General features: G+C 46.1%; 1 pseudogene; it reads right to left on the bottom strand.

Moving 5' to 3' along the window:
* Positions 1–23942, bottom strand: part of LOC102558717 (solute carrier family 22 member 23-like) — a 69546-nt pseudogene that overhangs the window by 27842 nt on the left and 17762 nt on the right.

Below are 23942 nucleotides of genomic sequence, written 5' to 3'. Positions count from 1 at the left end.
CAGGTCAGTCGCATCATACGCGCATTTAACTTGCGCAAATTCAACTATACGTGGTGTGGGAGGTGGGGCAGGGCTTGAGTCTGCATGCGGCACTGCCGCTTACCTGGAGGCCCGGCCACCACCACGCTGCCAACGGTGACTGCCTCTGCCTCCAAAACCTCCTGCCGCTGCCATGAAGCCATGCCTGGAGCTGTGTGGCCGGCCACCAGGTGGCAGCGGCAGCGTGGTGGTGGCTGGGTGGCACGCAGCCATCCCCACCACCACCCTGCGCTGTGCCACTGCCGCCGGCCGCACATCTCTAGGCATGGCTCCGCAGCGGCAGCGGGAGGTTTTGGAGGCAGAGGCAGTCACCGCTAGTCAAATCGCTGGCACGGTAATATGCAATTTGACTATATGTGATTTTCACCTTACACGCTGACTTCAGAACGTAAACCATGCGTAAGATGCAACTGACCTGTAGCTGCAGACAGCCTAAAAAATGGCCGATCAAGTGAAAATCTGACCCTCATTGCATGGGGGGTAAGATGAAGACATTTCAAAATAAAGTGCCTCCTGTAACTTCTGTCTGCACTGCTTATGTTTCATTGTCCTGTAATCTTTTTGACATGGGTTCATATATAAAAAGATTCCTGGCACACCACATTGTTAGTAAATAGGGCAACAATAAAACAAAATATGGTCTATCAGTAGAACTATGGTGTTTACAATGTATCAAAGGGTTGGGGAAACTAGGAAGTCCGCAGTAGCCACCAGCTGCAAAGTAGAGAATGAGTTGTGTGGTTTCCAGATGACAGCTTGGATCAGGAAGAAAAAACATTCTAGTTAATGGAAGTGACTGGAAGGAAAAAAAAACAGTGCAACAGTGATTTTGTTTTAAGGTAGGTTGTTTAAATATTTGCAAAACATTAAACTTCTTTTCTTCTAAGTCCAAAGTGACCCATACAGATTTTAAGGCCTGCTCCAGACCAAACAGTTCATACTGCTATAAATGTGTAATAAACATACTTGTTTTGTTATGGGAAAAGGTCGTTTTAATGAAAACAAAAATCATTTTATTTGCATGGTTCCCAGTAGGCCTGTCCAAAGTGGCTAGTATTCGCTTTGGATTTGGCCAATTCGGTGGACAGTGATTCAATTCAGTGATTCGAATCAGTGTCCCAAATCGATTCAGCCGAATCTGATTCAGATTCAACTGCTGCCAAATCTCTGAATCAGCCAGGCCCATTCCCCCAGCCCGGCAATAGCTGTCCTGACTGCTTCAGCTCCAGGCACTTGTTAAAAAAAAAAAAGCCCCAACTCAGCAGGTGCTGCCAGGCAGAGGGTGATCCCCACTGCTCCCAACTGCCCCATGCTGTATGAGGGGTTCTGCACAAGTCCCCCAACCCCGCCTTGCTCCCCCAGCCCCCCCCCCACCCAAGGGTGCCCCACCCAGGACAGCTCTGGCCCTTTAAAAAAAAAATTAGAAAAGCCCTGGGACTCACCATTCCTGCTGGCAGGGGGTGATTCCCACTGCCCCCAGATGCCACATACCATGTTGGGGGCTCTGCACAAGCCCCCCAAAGCCCCAAGGCCACTGCAGGAGTGGTGAGTCCTGGGGCTTTTCTTGGGGTTTTTTTTTTTTTCTTAAAAAAAGGGCCAGAGACCCTGTGGAAAGGGCAGCCGTGGGGGGGCTGGGGGAGTGAGGGGGGGGTCAGGGGGCTTGTCCATGTAGTGTGGGTCAGTGGGGGGCAGCAAGGATTGCCCCCCACACCTGGCAGCACCTGGTGAGCACTGGGGCTTTTTTTTTTTAAACGCCAGGAGCTGGGACGTGTGGGGCAGCCATCGGGGGGCTGAGAGAGCAGGGGGGGTCGGGGGGGCTGAGGAGCAGACAGGGGATGGGGTCTGGAAGGGGTCCCCACATGGTCCCCTCCCCCGTCCCTAGTACTTACCCGCTCGGAGTTGGCTGCAGCTCCCTGCTGCAGCCACTGGGGACTTTCTGAATCATCAAAGCTCTGAATCTTTTCCAATGTTTCAGAGAGCTTTGAATCAATTTGGACCTTTTAATTGGTCCCTTGGTTCAATCTGGATTCTGAGATTTGCCCACTGAATTGGGCCGAATCTCCTCCGAATTGAATCACCACCCAAAGCTTCACACAGCCCTAGTTCCCAGTATAAAGTTATCCCATATATGGGAGACGACTCAATAGGCTATGGAATGGATACTAATAAGAGTCAAAATAGAATACTATGTGGAATATAAATATCACAGGAAAAAGCACTGAAAAAGAAGTTAAAACACTTCTGATTGCGTTATCAGCTAATGTTTCAGCTTTAAAACTCCATTTCCCCTTAGGTGGGCAAGGAACAGGAAAAGCTTTTACATTTAGAACAAACTTGAAAGAAATCTTTTGGATCTGAGTTTGCAAAAATGTGATAACCACAGTACCCCAAACAAAGAACACAGGAGAGGCACCAGCTTTTCATTTGACTTGGCATCCTGTAGGCAGACTACAGTATCAGACCCTGATTAGTTCATCTAATTGTCATTTCTGAAGTATGAAAATGAAACTCAGTTTAAAAAAAGGAAGGCTTATGAGAATTTGGAGAGCTAATAGGTTCTAACATAAAGGGCAGGTTAAGAGATCCTAATTTAAACCAATTAGCAGAAGATGTCTTTGCAAATTACTAGACTACTCTGGTAAGCTAAGAACTAAGAGGCAGCTGGTGTGGATATCATTAAAAGCAGCTGCCAGCTAGATTCATGCTCTGATGCTTAGTTACCCACATCCTGTATCTAGCAACGTGCCATTAAAAAAACTTTTAGCCAATAAAATACTTAAGCAATAACCATGAAAGTATTTGCTGATGCAAACACAGCACTGTGTACTTTACTGTTTAAGGGTGGTTCTTAAAAATATAGCTGCAGAAAAATACACATTTGTTTCCTTTAAATGCAGATGTTTACTCTAATCTCTGGTCCTACTGACTAACCTTCCATGTAGTTTTTAGATCCATTTATTTTTTGTATATTGCCAAAAAGGCACATACAGAACTCGACTAAAAGAAATCCTGCAAGGCATACATGCATCTCAGTGCTGTCATACTTTCAGTCACTTTTAAAGACATCTCCACCTCTATGCTGACCTCAGTTTCACTCCCTCCTCTCTGTGTTGACTAACTCAAAAATTGTATTGAACTCTAAAATAAAAAATGAAATTCTATCAGAGATTCCACCACAATGCAGTAGCCTTTGCTACAGATGTAGAGTAAACACTTATGTTTTTGAGGTAAGGGAAGGGGAATGGAAACTGAGCAGGCAATTGTACCAGTATAGAGCCTTCTGGGATTAATAAAGACAGCACACATTGCCCTGAGCTAGAACATAACCATAGAGAAAGAAAAAAGAATATTAGGGGTGCACCAATAGAGATTTTGGAGGCCAATAACAATAGCCAATCCGATTTCGGATACAGCTGAATGCAGCTGGTAAGTCTGTTGTGGTGGAAGGAGAGGGGAGAGGGAAGGGGCATGGTGCGGGTACAGATCAATGACTCCCACAGTGAGGGAGGGAGGAAGGGAGTGGGGCTGGGCCTGAGGCAGGCACTGCCGAGGTGGGTGGGGGACGGTGTGGGATGGAGCCACAGCTCATCCAAGGGGTGCAAGGAGGGGAGGCAGCTCCTGCATGCACCCTGGGAGGGCACGGGGGTGGGGGGCATGTGCCCCCCAGATCTGTGCAGGGTACAGGTGGGGAACTGAGCAGATAGCAGTGGCACTGCAAGGGGACTAGGTGGGGGGACTGCAGCCACCCCCCCCCCAAAAAAATTGCTGTAGCTACCCTATACTATAGACCCCTTCCCAACGCCAACACCACCTACCCCACACAGATCCGGGGGCACACACACACCCCCCTCCATGCCCTCCCAGACCCCCCACCCTGCCTTGGTTGAGCAGCACCTGCCCCACTCCCTCGTCACCATGGGTGCCTTGATCTGCCCCCCCACCACGTCCCTCCCCTTCCACCACACCAGACATACCAGCTGCATGCAGCTCTCCATGCTACCAGCTGTGCTCCTCACTGCCTACATGCTGCGCTGCGACTGTGGGCATGCATGGGCCATTTATTGGCCACATCAAGGCGATTTCCAATATAGACAATTTTCTTTATATCGGTGCTGATCTGATATCAGACCAATGTATCAGTGCACCTCTAAAGAATATTGATCATGTGCATTACAAAAAAATGGATAGTTTATCTTAAAAATCCAATAGATCAAAGAACACTAAGTATGTACAGCAATATATTCAGTCATTCTGCTTGACAGCAAAATAAGCTATTTTACTAAACTGATCCCAGGTGTCTTCTTCAGCATATTTTCTTGCAGAATGTTATGAAAATTCCCCATTTCCTAAGGCTACCCAAAGCATCTGAATGGAATACACCTTCCACTGCTTTTCCCTTGACAGCTAAACAACTTTACCTTCTCCTCTAATTTTCTTTTAAAATACATTCTCTCACCCCAGATGCATGGACACATATACACCCCAGAAACCTTTAGGCTAGAAAAACCATGGTGGTCCAATAACTGAAGGAAAAGAACTGGCATTGCTCACTATTCCCTCAAAACTGCAGGCTTCTCATGCTGCATATGTAGTATAATGCTTTGTTAGAAATATTAGAGGTGCACTGGTACATTGGTCCCATATCATTTCGACACCAATATAAGGAAAATTGACATTATTGGCATTTGGCTTTGTTCGGCTGATGTGGTCAATAATGTCACCGATAAATACCCTGTGCATGCATGCAGCTTCAGCACAGTACACAGGTGGCCAGGAGCGCAACCCGGCAGCATAGAGAGCAGTGTCTGACTGTTAAGTCTCTTGTGGGGGAAGGGGCGTAGGGAAGGAGGGAGAGAATGGGGCTGGGGCAAGTGCTGCACAGCCAGGGTGGGCAGGGCATGGGATATAGAGTCACAAACAACTTATCCAGGGGGCGTGGGGATTGGGGGGTGGCTCCAGTCACTACACGCACCCCGGAGAACCATGGGGGGCATGTGCCCCCCAGATCTCTGCGCAGGGCGAGGATGGGTTGCCACTGTAAGCTGAGGCTGGGGGCAGCACCAGGCTCTTCCTGGCGGGAGCTGGGTGGGGCTGTGCTAGGGGTGCACAGTGGCAGTGCTAGGACATGGGTGTACAGGGGAGAGGGGAAGGCTACAGCCACCCAAAATTCACTGTAGCCCTGCTCCCAGTGCCACCCACTCTGAGCGCAGCCTGGCCCAGCCCCTGCTGGGAAAAGCTTGGCGCAGCGCCAGCCCCAGCCCCAAGTGACAGCCTGCCCATGCCCCCTGGATCTGTGTGTGGGGCAAACCCCACCCCCATGCCCTCCCAGGGTGCATGTAGCTGTGCCTCCCTCCCCCACACCCCCAAGGTGAGCCAAGGCTCCATCCCATTACTCACCCTGGCTGTGCAGCCCCAGCCCCACTCCCTCCCTCACCACAGGGGCCTTGGTCTGCTCCCCCCATGCTCCTTCCCTCCCCCACAACAGACTTAGCAGCTGGATGCTGCTCTCCAACCTACCAGGCCTCACATCGGCAATTGAATTGGTATCAGATGATATGCCTTGTTAAAAATCAGCCATTCTATTGGTCCAAAAAGTCTCTATCGGTGCACCCCTAGTGAAAATCTCTATGATTTGCCACAGGTGTCCCAGCTGCCTGTGGAGGTTCGGGATTGAGAGTATGGTCGGGGGGAGAAAGGTAAGAAAGGTTTATTGACTTAACAAAAACACAAATACACGTAGTAACAAAACAAACAATGACAGACAAAAGCAATTCAGTTGGCAACTTATCGGCAGTCCCCTCTGATGCCCAATACACAGCAAGCTTCTCTTTCCACAAAGTTCAGCAAAGTCAGGCATCCCTGAACAACACTGTCCGAAGGGGTACCGGGAAGGACCCTGGCATGCAGTTCGTGGGCTCCTCAAGGTCCATGGGCCCACTGATCCAGGCAACAGCTAACTAATCCTTTTCACAGAGCTGTATCTTCCTTCTGAATGGTTTCCAGATATTCCAGCCAATTTAAAGCTTCTGAATGGTTCTGATAACGTACAACCACTCAGATTCCTTTTACTTCAACTGTCCTTAGACTGACCAATTAGCAGTACAAGCCTTGCATTCCTTTGATAAGGTAATTTTAACCACACCACAGGGCCTTACTACTTCAAGGCTTTGCTAAATTTACTAGGCCTTACTGTATACAAGGCCTCACTACATCTTAAACTTTAATTAGGCTCTTAGCAACAAATTACAGCTTAATATCTAAACAAATATAGAAAAACACTTGGTCTAATCTTCATAGGGCCTTCAGCAAGCACCTTTATCACACAGACATAATTTCAGCTGTCACACACGGGTAAAGATCAGGAGAGACCAGATCATTGCCACTGCCTTTATTATTGCAGTGGAAGGAAATCTGCTAGGTTAAATTATGTTCAGATTGATCCTAAGTAGATTGTGCACCACTGTTCAGGGAATCACTAAAAAAACCATAGCCCTCCTTGCCAGTCTAACCAAGGGGAAAAATTCTTTCTGAACCCAAATCTAATGATTAGTTGGATGTTGAGCCTCTCTAGGCAGGTTCATGAGAGTTTAAGTGCTGACAGGAACACAAGCACATTTTAGCCTCTAGTCAAGGCCAAAGTAGTCAGTGCTTCTGAGGAAGGTAAAAAACAAGAAAGCAAAAAACCCAGAGGTCAAACACCACCTTCCTTCTCGCCACTACAGATGACCAGCAGGTCTGGAATATGATAGTACCAGACACTTCCTCCTTAAAGTGCCTGCATATTTATCCCCAAGTAACAGAACAGAAATACTTATGACCCATAAAGCAGCATCAGGAAGGAAGGGCAGATGATGACAGTTTGGAGAACCTGCAAGTCCCTGCAGAGGGCAGCCACACCTTGCATGAGGAACTGCCCAGCCACTGCAATGAAGCTTGCCAGCATGGTGATCATGAACTCGTGCCCAGTAGGACAGAGCTCTATGTCTGGAACAAGATACAGGCAAAATTTAAAAGGTCAATACAAGAGGAGAAAAGAAATCAAGAGTGACAGAAGTGTTCATTAATAGTTTATTGTGGGCCTAGCATTAATGTACTCCTATAAATCACAATTGATTCCATTTTATTTAAAAAAGAGAACATAATATTCCTTTTATAAATTATTTCATTCTGTCTTGTGCCAAAAGCAAGAATTTTTTATTGGAGAATTATTTTTGGCAAGTAAAAGACTTCACATGGCCAAAAGATTTAGGATCCAGGTCTGCAAGAACACCATGCAGAGATACTAAATGCCTTCAATTTTCACGACTCTCATAGGAATTGAGGATGCATGGCATGTCACAGGAACTAACCTGCCAATCAATTTGAAAAGCCACTTGCCCACAAATTCACCACACTGCTGTTCAAATCTTGTTTCAAACTGAATGTTCAGAAACTGCTTCCAATAGCTGATCTTCCTCAACTTTCAGGCAGCTTCCCATCTGTCTTATCTTGCCCTTGCTCCTTCCCTTCCCTCTTCACTGGAGTCTGCCCTCACCTTGGTCATCCCCACCACCAGTCACCTCATTTTCATTAATGAGTCAACATTTTCATTAATCTTACCACAAACACACTGCAGCCTTGAAAGGGGGAAAGTGCTAAAACATACTTACTTGCTGTGGCAACAAAAAGGCTTTTAAACTAATTGGAAGAATAAGATACACACAGAGTTCCTACTCTATGGCATTATTCCTACTAGTAAAGTGTACTGAGTTTATTTTAACAGATTCCACTTTTTCTTGGTGGGAAGAATTCAGCTCAGATTTGTTTCTACATTCAACAAGGAGTAAGTAGTTCTGTATGGTTTCCTTAAAATCATAATCATTTGCACTTCAGTGCTCCATTCTTAAAACCAAGGAGTACTTTTATTACTGTACAAACCAAGTTTGCATTAGATGCACACATTCAGTATTTTAATGCCTTATTTTGGATTAATCTCGCATACAAAAATTCACTGAGACAAGAACAGCATTTATCAAGTCAGAGAGATGCATCAAATAGTAAAATTCAGTCACAAATGCATAATATACAGTAGTTATTCATCTCGCAAAAAACCCTAAGAACTCCAGAGAAGTAAGCAGATGCAAAATAAACTCTTGAACATGATGTATATAATCAAGTTATGCCCATTTTTCAAGAGAAGATGAAAAATCTCTGTGGTTCATGGGTAAGCCTGAATTTCATGTTAACATTACCAGAAATTCAATATCTAATAAATAAGGCATTACTGACACAAATATAATATACCACTAGATCAATTTCCAACTTGCCAAATATCTCTGAAATTAATCTTAAAAGATGCAAGAAGCTGCACAGCTGTTTTTGGTAGACCTATGGCAGGCTGCCATTCTTGATCTTGTCAACAAAGCAGCTGCAACTATGCTGTGCCAATAGGGGGCATCTCTTGATCTCATCCCAAGATCCTGATCCCACACTGTGATACATAAAGGCAGCCCAAAAATAAAGCTTCACAGGCTCAAAGTGGGCTCATACACATCTAATGGAGGATCAAGAACAGGTTCCTTGCATCCTCAGTAAATTTCTCCTGGAACCAGTGATACTCCCAGAATCTTCTTCTCTCAGCCAAGAGTTGCCCAAACCTACAGCTTTGACTAAGCAGTGCTACTGTAAAGCCTCCTGACATTTATACAAATTTAAATAAGTTGATTAGATATATGCAAATTTAAACAAGTTGACTAAATATTTTTTTTTAAATTCTGTCCATATATATTAAGTGATCCCAAGCAGATGATTAATTAGATTTTTATCAGCTAGACTGAGCAGGGCAGATTTGATTTCAATCAAATTGATTTAAAGCCTGATTTAAATCCAGATTTAAATCACTGGTCAGGAAGCCTCAATTTAATTGTTGCTTTCTACAAAAAGTACATTCTTGTTGTTTGATATCCTCTATTCGTTTAACTTCTTGAAAATTTGCACTTTTAGAGAGAGGTAAGGGCTTGGACTCTGTGCACACAAACTTGCAGAGACAATAGGGCTGATGGGTAGGTAATCAGGTCTGTTATCTCACATCTCCATATACTGCTGTTAACAGGGATATTTTCTGGAGACACAAATCTACAATTTGAGAACCGAAACTAAGCATCACAGAGATCTAGGCTGAGCACTGAGCCCTGTCAGGTAGAGTGGTTTTCTTTAATCTTTACATAATCTATAGAGAAGCCTCTGGGAATCCCATAAAATTGGGCCCTTAATATAATCCATGGCCTGTTGTGACCTCTTAATAAAACTTTTCTAAAAAAGTTACATGACTATATTGTCTCATATAGTATATAATTAGAAGTTATAATCCCTATTCCATGATGATATCTTTGAGACTTAACATATTTTAAAATTAAAATTATCTTTATGTAGGTTTACAAAAAAAAAAAGCATCTTAACAAAAAATTAAAAACTAGGGATGTGCGAAACTTCAGTTGGTGATTTGATTCGGAGGAGATTTGGCCTGATTCGGTGGCCGAATCTCCAAATCCGAATCGAATCGGGGACCAATCTAAAGGTCCAAATCAATTCAAAGCTCTCTGAATCTTCAGGAAAGATTCAGAAAGCTTTGATGATTTGGGCAGTCCATGGTGGCTGCAGCAGGGAGCTGCAGCTAACTCCAAACTGGTAAGTGTACTAGGAGCAGGGGAGGAAGGCTGGGAGAGGGGGGAGGGAACCATGGTAGGACCCCTGCCAGCCCCCCCGACACCTCCCCCCGCTCCCCCAGCCCCCCTCATGGCTGCCCCTGGTGCTCACCAGGTGCTGCCAGGCAGGGGGGCAATCCCTGCTGCCCCCCCACTGCCCCATGCTGCATGGTCTGCTCTTCCACGAGCCCACCAACCCCCCCTCACTCCGCCAACTCCCCCATGGCTGCTCTTCCTGAGCCAGCTCCAGCCCTTTAAGAAAAAAAAAAAACCGGAGAAAATCCCTGGGACTCACCACTCCTGCAGCAGCCTTGGGGCTTCAGGGGCTCGTGAAGAGCCCCCCACATGGTACGGAGCAGCGGGGGGCAGCAGGGATCAACCCCCTCCCAGGAGGAAGCAGTGAGTCCAGGGGGTTTTTCATTTTTTTTTTCTCTTAAAGGTCCATAGCTGGCCCAGGTGGGGCACCCATGAGGGGGCAGGAGGAGCAAGGGGGGGAAGTTGGGGGGCTCATGCAGAGCCCCCCATGCAGCATGGGGCAGTGGGGGGCAGCAGGGATCGCCCCCCTGCCTGGCAGCACCCACTGAGCCAGGGCTTTTTTTTCCCCAAGTGCCGGGAGCTGGGGCAGCCATTGCCAGGCTGGGAGAGGGGCAGGGAATGGGCCTGGCCTGGCTGATTCAGAGATTCGGAGATTTGGCAGCAGTCAAATCTCCAAACCAGATTCAGCTGAATCAAATTGGGACAGTTATTCGAATCACCGAATCGAATCACTGTCCCCTGAGTCAGCCGAAGCTAAATCCGAAGCGCATACTAGCCACTTTGCACAGGCCTATTAAAAACCACAATTAAATAAAAAATTCTGATAAAAAAATCCTACATTTTAATTTTTAATAAATCATTGATTTTTATCCACCCTGAGACTGAGTGACAGCCCATTAGGTTGTTTCAATTGCTATAAATTATTAACCTCAATATTTGCTGAATTCAAAGTTTCCCCCAAGGTAAGGTGCATGGTCCATACAGGAATGCCACAGGTCTTTAAGTAGCTCTGTGGATCAATATGCATATCACTGAGTAGAACTGGGATTTTTAAAATATTCATATATACATTCTAGCATAACTTCATGAGAAATTCTAACATGATGTGGGATGACCAGGGTTAGGATGAATATATGCCCACCATTGGCGTGAATCTTGTGAGAGAGCATCTTGAGATGCTGGACCCCCATAAATCAGCTGGTCCGGATAGGTTGCACCCAAGAGTGCTAAAGGAACTAGCAGACATCATTGCGCAGCCACTGGCAAGGATATTTGAAAACTCATGGCACTCAGGTGAAGTACCTGAAGATTGGAAGAGGGCCAATGTGGTGCCCATCTTCAAGAAAAGAAGGAAAGAAGACCCAGGAAATTACAGTTTGACTTCAATTGCTGGGAAGATTTTGGAAAAAATTATCAAAGAAACCATTCTTGACAGGCTAACAGAAGGCAACATTCTGAGGGATGGCCAGCACAGGTAGGTTTTGCTTTGACCAATCTCATTTCCTTCTATGACCAGGTGACATATCACCTGGACAAAAGGGAAGAGGTTGATGTCATATATTTGGACTTCTAAAAAAGCCTTTGACCTGGTGTCCCATGCTGCCCTCATGGAAAAATTGGGCAACTGCAGTCTTGACTATTTCACAGTCCAATGGCTGGGGAACTGACTCCGAGGTCAGACCCAGAGAGTGGTAGTTGACAGAACCAAATCAACATGGCACTCAGTGACTAGTAGCATCCCCCAAAGCTCTATTCTCAGACCTGTACTCTTTAATGTCTTCATAAACAATCTGGACACTGGTGTCAAAAGCAGACTGCCACTTTGGGGAAGAGTGTCCACACATGAGAATAGGCTGATGACCCAGGCTGACCCCAATAGGCTTGCAAGGTGAGCAGATGAAAACCTGATGGCATTCAATATGGAGAAATGCAAGGTGCTCCACCTTGGGAATAAAACCCCACATCACACTTATAGGCTCGGCAATGCTACACTTGTTAGCACCATGACCAAAAGAGACTTAGGGGTCATGATTGACCACAAAATGAATATGAGCCACCAATGCGATACCACAGCTGACAAAGCGAACAGAACCCTGGCTTGCATCTACCAATGCATCTCGAGCAAGACCCAGGATGTCATCCTCCCACTGTACTGGCCCTTGGTGAGGCTGCAGCTGGAGTCCTGCATCCAATTCTGGGCTCCACAATTCAGGAAGGACATGGAGAAGCTTGAAAGAGTCCAGAGGAGAGCCATGCACATGATCAGAGAGCAAGAGAACATGCATTATGAAGAGAGGCTGTGAGCTACGGGACTCTTCAGCCTAGAGAAGAATAGGCTCAGGGGTGACTTGGTGGTAGCCTATAAGAACATAAAGTGTATGCATCATGATCTGAGGGAACACCTGTTCACCAGAGCACCCCAGGGCATGACAAGGTTCAATGATCACAAACACCTGCAAGACTGTTTTAGGCTGGACGTAAGAAAAAACTTCTTTACTGTCCGAGCCCCCAAGGCCTGGAACAGACTCCCTCCTCCCCCCCCCCCCCAAGGTGTTGCAAGCACCTACTCTGGAAACTTTCAAGAAACAATTGGATGTTTATCTTGCTGGGATCCTTTGACTCTAGCTGACTTCCTGCCCCTTGGGCAGGAGTACCATTAAGGTACTAGTAGATTTTACATGTTTTCCTCAGGCTCTTCCACAGATGTGGCTTAGACAAGAGGGTTAGACCAGCATTTCTCAACCCACGAGGTCACAACCCAAAAGTGGGTTGCAAGAATATATGAAAGGGTTGCGAACAAACTTTAAAAATATATTCTCCTTTAAAGGTTTCCTCTTGCAGGCTGGCAGAGATCCAACCTGCAAAGAGTTGTTTGGGGCTGGGTGGAGCAAGATGAGGGCAATCAGATACGGGGCACCACATACACGTGCACACACCAGGCAACATGAAGAGCAGCTCCTGTAGTACCCCACAAGTAAGTCTATGGGGCGGGAGGCATAGACAATACATTGTGGGGAGTGGCATGAGCACCCACATCAGGCACATGGCTGCAGCCTGGCCGGAGCAGCAGAAGCCACCTCTGCAGCCCAGTGGCAGGACCTAGTGCAGGAGGGCGAAGCAGTATGGCAAAACTCATTGCTGCTACCACCACTTCCAGGACCCCCACACCAGCTGCACCGCCAACAGTGAGAGGAGTAACAGACTGGGGGAGTTGCACTGCCTTCACCTCCTCCCACCACAAGCTGCTCATGCGCTGGGCCGCAACTCTACCCCGCCACCATGGCTAGACCACCAGCACTGCTGCCACTCCCCTCAGGCCACAGCTCTAGCCCAGAGAGGAGGTAGGGTTGGGGGCAGCATGGATGGCTTGAGGGGAATGGCAATGGCAGCCAGGCCATGGTGCAGGGTACAACCACAGCCCGGATCACAAGTGGCTAGGAGCAGAAGGAGGTGAGGGCAGCGCAGTCTCCCCTCTAAGCCCATTACTTCTCACACTGCTGGAAGCATGGCTGGCATGGGGGTCATGGCAGCAGCGGTGGCAGCAATGAGTCTTACTGACCCACTACACCACCCTGCACCAGATCCCACCTGCTGGGCCTCAGAGGTAGCTCCTGCCATTGTGGTCCAGTCAGGCTGCAGCCCCATGCCCGCTGTGGGTGCACAAATTTGGCAGGGTACATCCTCTCCCATGTGCCCCCCACCCCTGCCCCTCCCCCTTCCCCACACACTGGGGAGCTGTTTTCTACTTAAGCTGCTTACTGGGTCGGGACTGGCCATCAGTGTTTACAAATGGGCCCTGGCACACAGAAGGCTGAGAACCACTGGGTGAGACAATACTTTCTCCCCTGAGGTGGATGAGGAATTCTTTATTATTAAACAGACAGAGGTTCAATCATATGTGCATTTTTGATACCCGGAACTAGGAATCACATTAGTTTTATTTATAAAGGTGGAACTATCTGAAGGCTATTTTTTTAGGTGGCTGCATTGGATTATAAATCATTCTGGATTTTCTAAAACACTGTTAATGATTTGGTCTTTGTAGCAGGGCACTAGAGTGCCGGCTACTAGAAGTGCTGGGATAACCCTTCAGGTGCTGGTTGCTGAGGCAACCAAAGGGAGCTAATGGCTTACACCTGCCTAGCCAGCTGAAGAAAGGGGCAGGGCCTGGCCCCTATATAAAACACAGGCAGGAGGCCAGAGGCAGTTCCCTATCAGCAGCTAAGGATGAAGGAGCTCCCTGCCAGAAAAGAGAGAAGCTTGAATGCCAGAGCAGTGTTGGTCACCGTGGTAGGATAGAAAACCTGGTAGGCCTGAGCCTAGTTATAGCTCGTGGCTTATGTTTAAGTTGTTGCCAAGAGGCTGGTGTTTATGTTACTGTTTATGTTTGTTATTGATTACACCGGTGGTTTGGGTGAGGCTATAAGGGGATGGAGGAGGCCTCATAGGAGACTCATGGTAGTGTGAAGACCCTAGCCCCAGTGAGGGCACAGTGTTCGGGGTGTACAGACCCCAGCTCCAGAGAGGGGCGGCTGAGAAACCCCAGAAGAGGGGTAGCGGTACGGTGAGCCCGGAGAGAGGGCCACATTGGCAAGAAGGCCCCGGAGAGAGACAGGGCCACAAAGGGCCCGAGTGCCAGAGGGGGTGTAGACCCAGACAGAACATCATCTTTTCCATCTGCGAGGCTTGGGGCGTGGTATTGGGGTGGAAGGAGCCACACATAGCCCACAAGGCTTGGATACACGGAACACCCAAAGCAGGAGAACTGTGGCCAAGTAGAAGAAAGGTAGCCTCCCTATAAAAACACATATACGATCAAAGTCGTGGCAGGTGAGAATAGGAGGGTACAAGTCAGAAGCTTGGCACAGTAAAGGAGGCGACAGGGGATAGCACGGTGACCCTGACGTCGCTCCTGTTACAGTCTTGTTACATGTTATAACAAGGTTTGTGCTAAGATAAAAAGTTGTGTTAACAAAACTGCATGAGAGAAAACTAAATATCTGAGTTTCAACCAACCAAAGCAGACTTTGTATGAAAAAGTCAACGATGTGTTCTCTTAGTCCTTGTGACCCATATTCAGACTCTGAATTACTGAGCAGGATTTCAGAAGGTTGAAATTACTTCTCTTATTCAGGACAGTGGAACTCGGTCCTTTTTATTTCCTGAGCATTTTTCTTGCCACGGTTTCATTTAATCTCACAGCACTCTGTGCAGCCTTTAAGAAGTAGAAAGCAGGCTGGATTAATTCAAGTCAAAGCAATTTAAAGCCACAGGCTCAAGAAAACTGAATCACCAATTTTAAGTTGGAATTCAGTTTTAATCACAATTTAAAATCGGCAAACAAGAATGTTAATGTTTAGTTTTTTATTTTGGGTTGTTTTGGTTTTTTTTTAAACCAGGCTGTGTGTCAAGTTCTGTTTGACAGAATTTGGAATTATAAATGCCCAAATATGACATTTTCAAATAAACTACTAGTTAGATAAATCTACCTTTAAAGTACAGGATATACAAGAAAAAGTAGTATTCCTTCTAATGAGCAAACTGATTGTTCCTAGCCGCCCTGTTCTTCAAGATTTCAGAACTAGTAGATCTCATCCTCCAATATCTAGCTTTTACGAAGAAAAGCTAGAAGAAAAGAAACATTCCCAAACAGTACATTCATAGTTGAGAAACTAATGGGGAAGCAATCTGTGAACATAACTAGTTGATTAAAATGAAATAAAGAAAATATTCTCCCTCCACCTGCAGAATAGCTGTCAGAAGCTGCTTTAACTAAAGGGATAACAAAGAAATTGGCAGCAGAACACATGGGGGCAGCAGAGATTCCTGGCAGGCACAGGCTGTGACTGCAGCAGCAGCTGATATTTTTCTGCATTCCTCCCTCCAGCCCCCAGGTCAGCACCTGGGAGAGCTGGCCCAATCACTCCAGCCTAGTTACACTACTGGCTTTTAACACTTCAACACACCAATCCCAGACATTTCACTAGTGACCCCTCTTAGTCCCATGATTTGACACTAAAACTTCAGTAAACATGTACTGCTGAATCCTTTTAAGATCTGTGGACAGATTTTAATAAGTTTAGGCCTTAGCATAGGTTTATCACTTTTCATTTAAATTTAAAGTTTTAAAATAAATATTTTTAAATCAAATCTTATTTAAAATAAAACATCCTATTTTAATAAAAGTCACAGAAGTTCATTCATCCTGGCTGAATGAGATCTGCATTATACAGTTGTTGAAGCTATAATTCTGAAATTGCAAAAACAAAAAGGCAAGTTCATTCCCACTACCCTGGTCTAAAGAGGAAGAAGTCACGACTGTTAGGTGGTTTCACAAATGTGTCCACTGTGCTACAAAAAGTAATGCCTGAAAACCATTAGTAAAGTCAACATATGATTACATAGAGCAGAACTGCCCAGCTGCTAAAGTGGGCAGGGATCAAATGCTCCATGGGCTGCAGTGCACCAGTGTGGGCTATGGGTTGCACAATAATGCAAGCCAAGGGCCACATGCCACAGGGTGTCCCCCTCTGCTGCACCACCCAGTTGCAGGTTCCCCTGCTGTACCACACCCACAGGGGCATCCTGCACTGTAAGTTCCCCAGCTCCGTGGGCTGTGCTCCATCGCACTATTGGGGTGGGAGCAGGAAGTGGAGGCCAAAGGAGGGAGGGGAAGCCCAGAGCCAGCTGCTGCTCAAAAAGTAAAGCAAGACGTGCTTTTGGAGTGTATCAACTGGTAATCAGGAGCTTGTGCATTTTAACATATAATCTTTCAATAATCTGTAGAGAGCCCTTAGCCTTGAAAGGTTCCATTTTTATAGTTTTTTGCAAGCTATTTGCTCAGCTTCAGAGACACTGGGATTCTGCATTGTCCTGCACATCACTCATCCACCATCCTTAGCTAACCTAACAAAGATAACATTTGTGAACTTACAAACCCACAGACATATGGCCAAATGATTGACAAAATGTATACTGTTCCAATGTAAGTGAGAAGACTTGAGAACACCATGCAGTACTTTGAACAGGATGAGACATGCCTCTGTACTGATGCCTCAAGAAGGATACCAAGTGACCACTGGTACTATTCAAGCTGATGCATCATTTGTGCTAAACATGGCACATAAGTGAGTCACTGAGGCTTGAGATTGGTGTTAGTGTAGTCATATGTAGTGGTCATAGTGTATCAGAACTGTCCTCCCTTGCAAAATGTTTGTAGATGCTGGAAGTTGTAAAAAATATGTCTACAGAGAAGAGACAACAGTGGCAGGCTGCCTGAAGCAAGGGAAATACCACACAGATTATGAAAGGGAGATTAATTTGAAATAATCATGGATAGCAAAAACAACCCTTTTTTTTCAATACATCCCCTAGGGTTTGCAGGTTTCAAATGTCCTACAAACTCTCTAACCCTAGGAACTAGGCCATCTCTTCCAGGTTCATCCTCTCCCCAGACAAATTTTAAAAACCTGGCAACCCAATCACATTTTCCCTACCTCCCCCAATACATTTACACACTAGTTACGTATAGAGCAGTAACCACCAATACCAAACTGATTGCTTTCAGTTATTTGCTCACAACCCAAAGGCTAACATTTGTTATCATGAGGTGTTTGCACCAGTCTGAATAGTGAATGTACCGACTAAAGTCGCAACTTGTTTGCAAAGTACTGCGCAAAGGTCGGAAAGGCTAGGTGGGTTGAACAAGCTTCTCTTTAGGATCAAAGTCCCCACTTTTCATCCCAAGCCAGGAAGCCATTCATGGATGAAACGCCAGCTACACTGAAGACCCTGAAGTAGCAGCAAGTGCCAAAAAACTTGTTTGTGTCTTTGAAGCTCTCTTCGTCCACTTCCAAATTTCAGTGTATGGACAGGTAAGATTGCTGTGACATGCTGGGACGCTGCAATCACCAACCTGGAGACAGAGAACTAGGACAAAGCATGATCAGGTGAGAAGTATGGGCTATGGAATAAAATTAACATGAATCTTCTGATCTTTAAGAAACATGGAAAAATTCTTTTTGGTTTTTCTTCCATGTCATCCTGATATCTGCCACCCCCTTCATTTAAGGAGCTTCAAAAACTAATCAACCCAGTTAAAAAACAAACAAGCCCAAAAGAGACTGAGTTTGTAGTCCTGAAGAGAAGCTGGATGAAGTCCAGTAGACTGGAGGTGGGGGTTAAACTCTGAGGTGGGACCAGCCCAATAGCCAGGTAAATCTTATGGGGCTGGCCTAACAGGCATAACACCCTGCTCCCACCTCACTGCACCTGACCACCTTCCAGGCTCCAAGTGCCACCCTAGGGGTGCCCCATGTCCGGCTGACCCCCTTCCTGGAGCACACTTGTGAGCCTGGGGGTAAAAAAAGCCACCACCACCCAGAGTCTGGAATGATTATGGACCTGCGCCCTCTGGGAAACACAGGCCTAGTAGTCCTTGAGGGTACTTGATCCACTACAAGAAGTTGGGGTGCTTCCCTCAGTCTGAAGTACAAATAGTGGTCTCCCTTAGTCAGTTGAACCAAGGGGACCCCAAAGCATAATCTAGACTCTCCCAATAAGTCTCCCACACTAGGTACAAAGGAGAACTTTATTGGTTACAAAAAGTAGATTTGGAACAGGGTACAGGGTAGAGCAATATCAGAGAAATACCTTAGAGCAACAGTGGCATGGTAGCCTTTGATCACGTATCTGAGTTACTGCAAGCTATAAATCTAGTTAGATCTCAGGTAGCTTACTCACAAGTATCATCCACAGGCAGGTAGAGATTCCCTCTGGAGGCAAGCAGTTCATTGATCATGAGTTTCAAGAGAGAGAGAGAGTTTCAGATGATCCAGCTTCTCTCTATGAGTTTTCATCATGGCTACTGCCCCTTCTCCTGGGCAGTTCTTCACTTGCATAGCCCTTATGACCTCATTTACCTGGTTCAATGGCTGCCAGCCAACCAATTTGAAATGCGTCAATGGTTTCCGGCTAGACTGGCAGGGTCTTTAGCCCCCTCCCAATCATGGTGGCATTGCTTAGAACAATAGGGAGTTTAAGCCTCACCACCCAGGTATGTGATGCCAGTCATGTAGGCAGAGGGAGCAGGTTTCCTCCCTTCCTCAGGAATGTATCCAGCTCAGGTTACAACTCAGGGTTACCTGAAGAGATGGGGCAGAGGAGTCTGCCCTTCACAGTGACCATGGTAACCAAACTGTCAGACAGCAAAGTTTGGGAAGAGACAGAGATGGTATTATGCCACACCCCCCCACCACCCTACACACACACACACACACACACACACACACACACACACACACATGCTGAGTCCAGTGCTAATTCCAGCAAATCTGGAACTTGTATTGCATACCCACAGCCAGAGGAGGTACAATGTGCGGCTTGTGTCCCAGACCAGCTGAAGTGAGCACCCCATGCAGTTCACATCCTGAACCAGCCTGATCAGGTGCCAATGTGGCAGGCATCCTGGGCCCTGCATGAATTGTGTGGGTGAACCATGAGACCCAGGAGCAGCCCTGGAGCCAGATAATGGGGTTCTGTGGGCCAGATCCAGCAGATGGGCTGTGTCTTTGACACCCCAGCACTAGACATAGCTTGCTATCAATTTGATGGGGAAGCAACTCACATATTACACCAATAGACAAAGCTAAATTTCTATGGTTCAAAACCAACTTCCACAACTTTTTAAAAATATTTGTGGTGTTCACTCTTCTGCCTCCCATGTTTCTAAACAGTGACAGGATAGACAGATGCCAAGCATTTGTACTCTACTTATGGAGGAACAGAACAGCCAAAGGCAGCAAAACTTGCATCTCTGTAGAGCTTTGAACTAGATTACTCTTAAGGTCCTTTTGAACCTTAGGACTGTGGGACTGATGCTACAAATGCCTTGCTGTGTTTCTCATCTAGTTAGGCTGGGGACTCAAAATCAGAAGACTGAGCACATAACCCTAGTTTTGCCACTGGATTATTTTATATCCTGGAGCAAGGAAAGGAGGGATCAGTTGGTGCTGCATCTGAAAGAGCTAGCTCAAGCACAATTAGGGCTCTATGGTTCCTTCCACCCTCTGTCTGTTTTGCCTATTTAAATTGTATGCACATTAGGGCAAAGATACCTAAAAGTGTGGTCACACAGTGCTCATTATAAAGAGGCTACATGCCGGATTGGTTTCTCTTGACACTACTGCAATAGAAATAATAATTAATACACTTAAGAGCATACAAAAAAAACTAAATAAATTGATTTCCACATCACTCCTGCAAACTCAAGGTTTCTAGATAAATACCCAAATTTCCAGATGGTTATTAGACCCAAACTTCCAAGAGCTGCAAGCCTCACTCATGTGCTAAATTTACCTCTCCCCTCTGCCTGTACAGCTCTAATTCAGCTTGGTTGCAATGACACAGGCTGAATCTATATTCACTCCTGGATGAGTTAAGACAAAGAGCATTCTCTCTTGATCATCTCTGCTGTCACCAGGAAGCACCAGATGCAATGTCTAGTAATGATAAATGCAGTCTGCAGTCTATGCACTGACAATCAGCCAAGCCATGTAAAGGAAAAAGAGAGAAACAGAATGAAAGACAGAAAATAAATTCAATCCTTTGTCAAATAGAGGGAGTGGTAATAGCTTAAACTCCCAACGACTAAATAATAGACATAGGCATACTTTTCAAAGGTCTCTAAAACAGCACAGCTGAACAGAAGTTATTCTGAAATACCTCCACATGTGATGAAGGTTGTTGTCTATGCAGCACAGATCGTGTTCTCCCCTATATATACTTACCTATCATTTATATATAATAAATAGTTCTGATGCAGGTTAAATCATCTCTTCAGGCATTTTTTGAAGTCTGGGTCAATGCTGCTCCTGAGTTGGTTCTAAGCTAGTTGACTCCAGACAGATCCATTTATTGGGGAATGACAGGGGGGTTCCAGATATCTATCCTATCTATTTCTACCTAATCAGAAGGTCTCTCACGCCCAAAACTGGATCCAGTTCAGTACAGCCATTTTGTATGCAAGTCATAGGATGATGCTAAAACAGGTGCTAAAGTATATCCCAGCCCACTTCCTTCCAAAACTCCTCTGTCTTCCATGGAAGTTCCCCAGTGAGGCCTTTGGCAGTTGGCACATACAATGGGGCTGTCTAACTTCTAAGTAGTCAGGGGCTGCACACCCTGTGGGCTGCGCCAGTGGGGACCGCGTGCTGCACAGGGAACAACAGTGCAAGTCATGGGCCCCCTGGCCCACTTGTCACGAAGGCACCCACTTCGCCTGTACTGTGTGCATGGGGGGCTGCCTCTATGTAGGCTCTCCCACTGCACAGTTTCCCCGTACCACAGGCTGCTCAGTGCTGCTCCATTGCAGCCCCTGGGGCAGGGGCAGGAAGTGACCATTTTAAATGAATGAAAGATACTTTCTCATAGGTACCAGACAGTAACTCCAAGCAAACAGTGGTTTTTATTTATTTATTTATTTATTTATGTTTTACTGAAAACCTCTGCATGTGACTATCAGCAATATAAAGAGAAACAGGAGGAGTGGCCTGGGTTGTCCTAAGACTCATACAAGAATCACCATATACATACACTTACTCTCATCCTATTGTCCGGAAGAAATGTAATATAATTAATCATAATAAAAGCAGCAAAGCACTCCCCCAGATCAACAGCACAGGTGCTACCTGCAATTTATAAAATGCACCTTTTAACCTTTCACTTGATACCAAGGGTGTCAAAGACATGGCCCACAGGCCAGATCTGGCCCACAGATCCCTATCTTCCAGCTGTGGAGCCAAGCCTGGTGCATGATGCACGTCGGGCCAGGGCTGTGGGGCATGCAGCTGTGAACTGGATCCAGTATGCAAGGTAGGATGGCCATCATAGAGGACATTCCAGCTTTCTGCTATTCTATCCTCTCTTCAGAACAAAAATAGAGGAAATAAAGGCATCCAGTTTCATATCAATAAAGAACAGAGGACAACCAGACTCTCCTCTATGATGGCCACCCTAATGCAGGGCCAGTCTGCAGGCTTGATATGGCTCATGGACCAGGTCCATGGCTCTCATCCAGCCCGTGGAGCCTGATGAGCCTGACACCCCTGCTCTATACCTCCTTTTCCCATTTCAGGCCCCTGCCCTTGTTGGCTACAAATGTCCAACTCGGGATCCTTAAAATTCTGGTTTATTAGGCAGATTGAAGCACTGTAATGAAGTTAAATCATAAACCTTGGGGCTGGTCCCCACACACACACACACACACACACACACACACACACACACACAGTAGTGAGCTACAAGAGTCAGGTATACCTATCCCACAGGTGCTGGAGTCTGCCGTCGATGGCCAGTCGAGGCTTCTTCCAGCGTGGTGTTATCCTCCAGAAGGGGGTCGCCGGCTGGTCCTTCTGGCTGGACAGGTCAGGTGCTGGTCAAGTTGGAGATCAAGAGGGCGCCACTGAGGGTCACTTTTCACTGCTTTTTTATCTGTCCTTGGCAGACTTTTGTGACTCCCCCGTTTTCAGGTTTGCCCAATCCAGGGGTCGTTGACCCTCGTGGGACTTCCCCCTCGGTGGCTACTGGATGGCATCTGTCAGCCCCAGGGGTCGTCTGTATGTACATGCAGGTTTGGGAGTCCATTGATGAATTTTGAATAGGGCTCTGGGAGCAGTCGATCTCGAGATATTCAGCCCAAAAGTTGGTCCCCGGCATTGATTAACTCAGACCAGGGCTTCTAGCCCTTGATCAGTGATGTTTAGAAATTTCCCGGTTGCTACATTGTCTCCTATTGATTTCTTCCCTTGGTTGATCTGCAGTTTTCCTAGGTGTTAATTGCTGCCTGCTACTATGTTACACATTCAATCACTGATTCACTCGCTCTTTCATGGGCCCACCTGATACAGGGAAGCGGCAGTTTGACTCCTGCCCTTGTTAACATTGTTACAATGTATAACTTACTTCTGAAACTAAACACATTTAGTTGAAAGGTGAGGAGTATAAAATATAAGCTACAAAAGTAATGCCATGGCGCACAAATAGATAAAAATACCAAAATACAAGGGGAGATACAAAATTCACACACACAAATTTTAAAACACAATTCCTTATCTTAAAGTGAAAGAAAGAGGAAGGAAGAAAAGGTAGAAGAGGAAAAACATATCCAAGGAGGGGAGAGCAACTGCAGGCAAGAGGAAAAGGGGGCTTTCTGCTACACCCTGCTCCAGACTCCCATCTATCACTATACTGATCTCTTTGCTTTCCTATTCCCCTCCCCCTTCCTCCAATATCCAAATGCTAAATGAAAGGATGCTACTTCTTGGTATCTTTCCTTGCTCTCCAAATGAAATGCCCAAATCTCACACACCTGCAGTTCACAACTGCCAGCTCCATCACAATGCCCCCACCCACACCCCATCTGCAATGCAGGCTACAAACGCAATAATGAACACCCACCCCGCCCCTCCCCATGCAAGAGGTGCCAGAGGAGTTCCTTTTCCTTTACAGCTGGTGGGTTGTTTCATTTGAAGCACATCGGTTCCAGAATTTCATCAGTATTAGTCACCACATTACAATCACTGCATTACACACAGCATAGCAACCTCTTAAGTGCATGCACATACATACGCACACAGAGCAAGCTCCATTTGAAAACTGCAGTTAGCATTGCCTTCATTTCCACCACATTTGAGTGGTGCATAGGGGTTGGGGAGAAACAGAAGCAGACATCTTCAAAAGGTAAGAACAAAACTACAGTATCTTGTTTCAGGTCTATAAAGTATCTCCAAGCTAACTGAGATAAGCAGGGCATAGGGAAGGGGGTCATCTTCATCTCTATCAACAGGGTTCCAGAACCATGCTCTCCAAAAGAGAGGACTTTTGTATCCTAAATGTCTCTCTAAGCAGCAATTCTACACTTGCATAGCAGAACCTGCTTTTGGGTTTCTCTCATCCAACTGAGCAAGTGAATAAACATCAGACTTTTAATTCCAGTCTTTTCCCAGTGGGACTGTATATTACAGGCAAAAAATCAAACAAGGGGAGCCTTAAAATGTTCTGTTGTCCAGCTTATCAACCAGAGAGGTAAGCATGGAAGAGACCTCTAAATGGACAGCCTTGATGTGTACTGTGTTCTGAAGCACTCCCTAGACAGAAACCAAGTATTCTCTCTCTGTTCCAGGGATT

This window comes from Alligator mississippiensis, chromosome 8 (genome assembly GCF_030867095.1).
Source record: "Alligator mississippiensis isolate rAllMis1 chromosome 8, rAllMis1, whole genome shotgun sequence".
Taxonomy (NCBI): Eukaryota; Metazoa; Chordata; order Crocodylia; family Alligatoridae; genus Alligator; species Alligator mississippiensis.
This window is presented reverse-complemented; position numbering and strand designations above follow the sequence as displayed.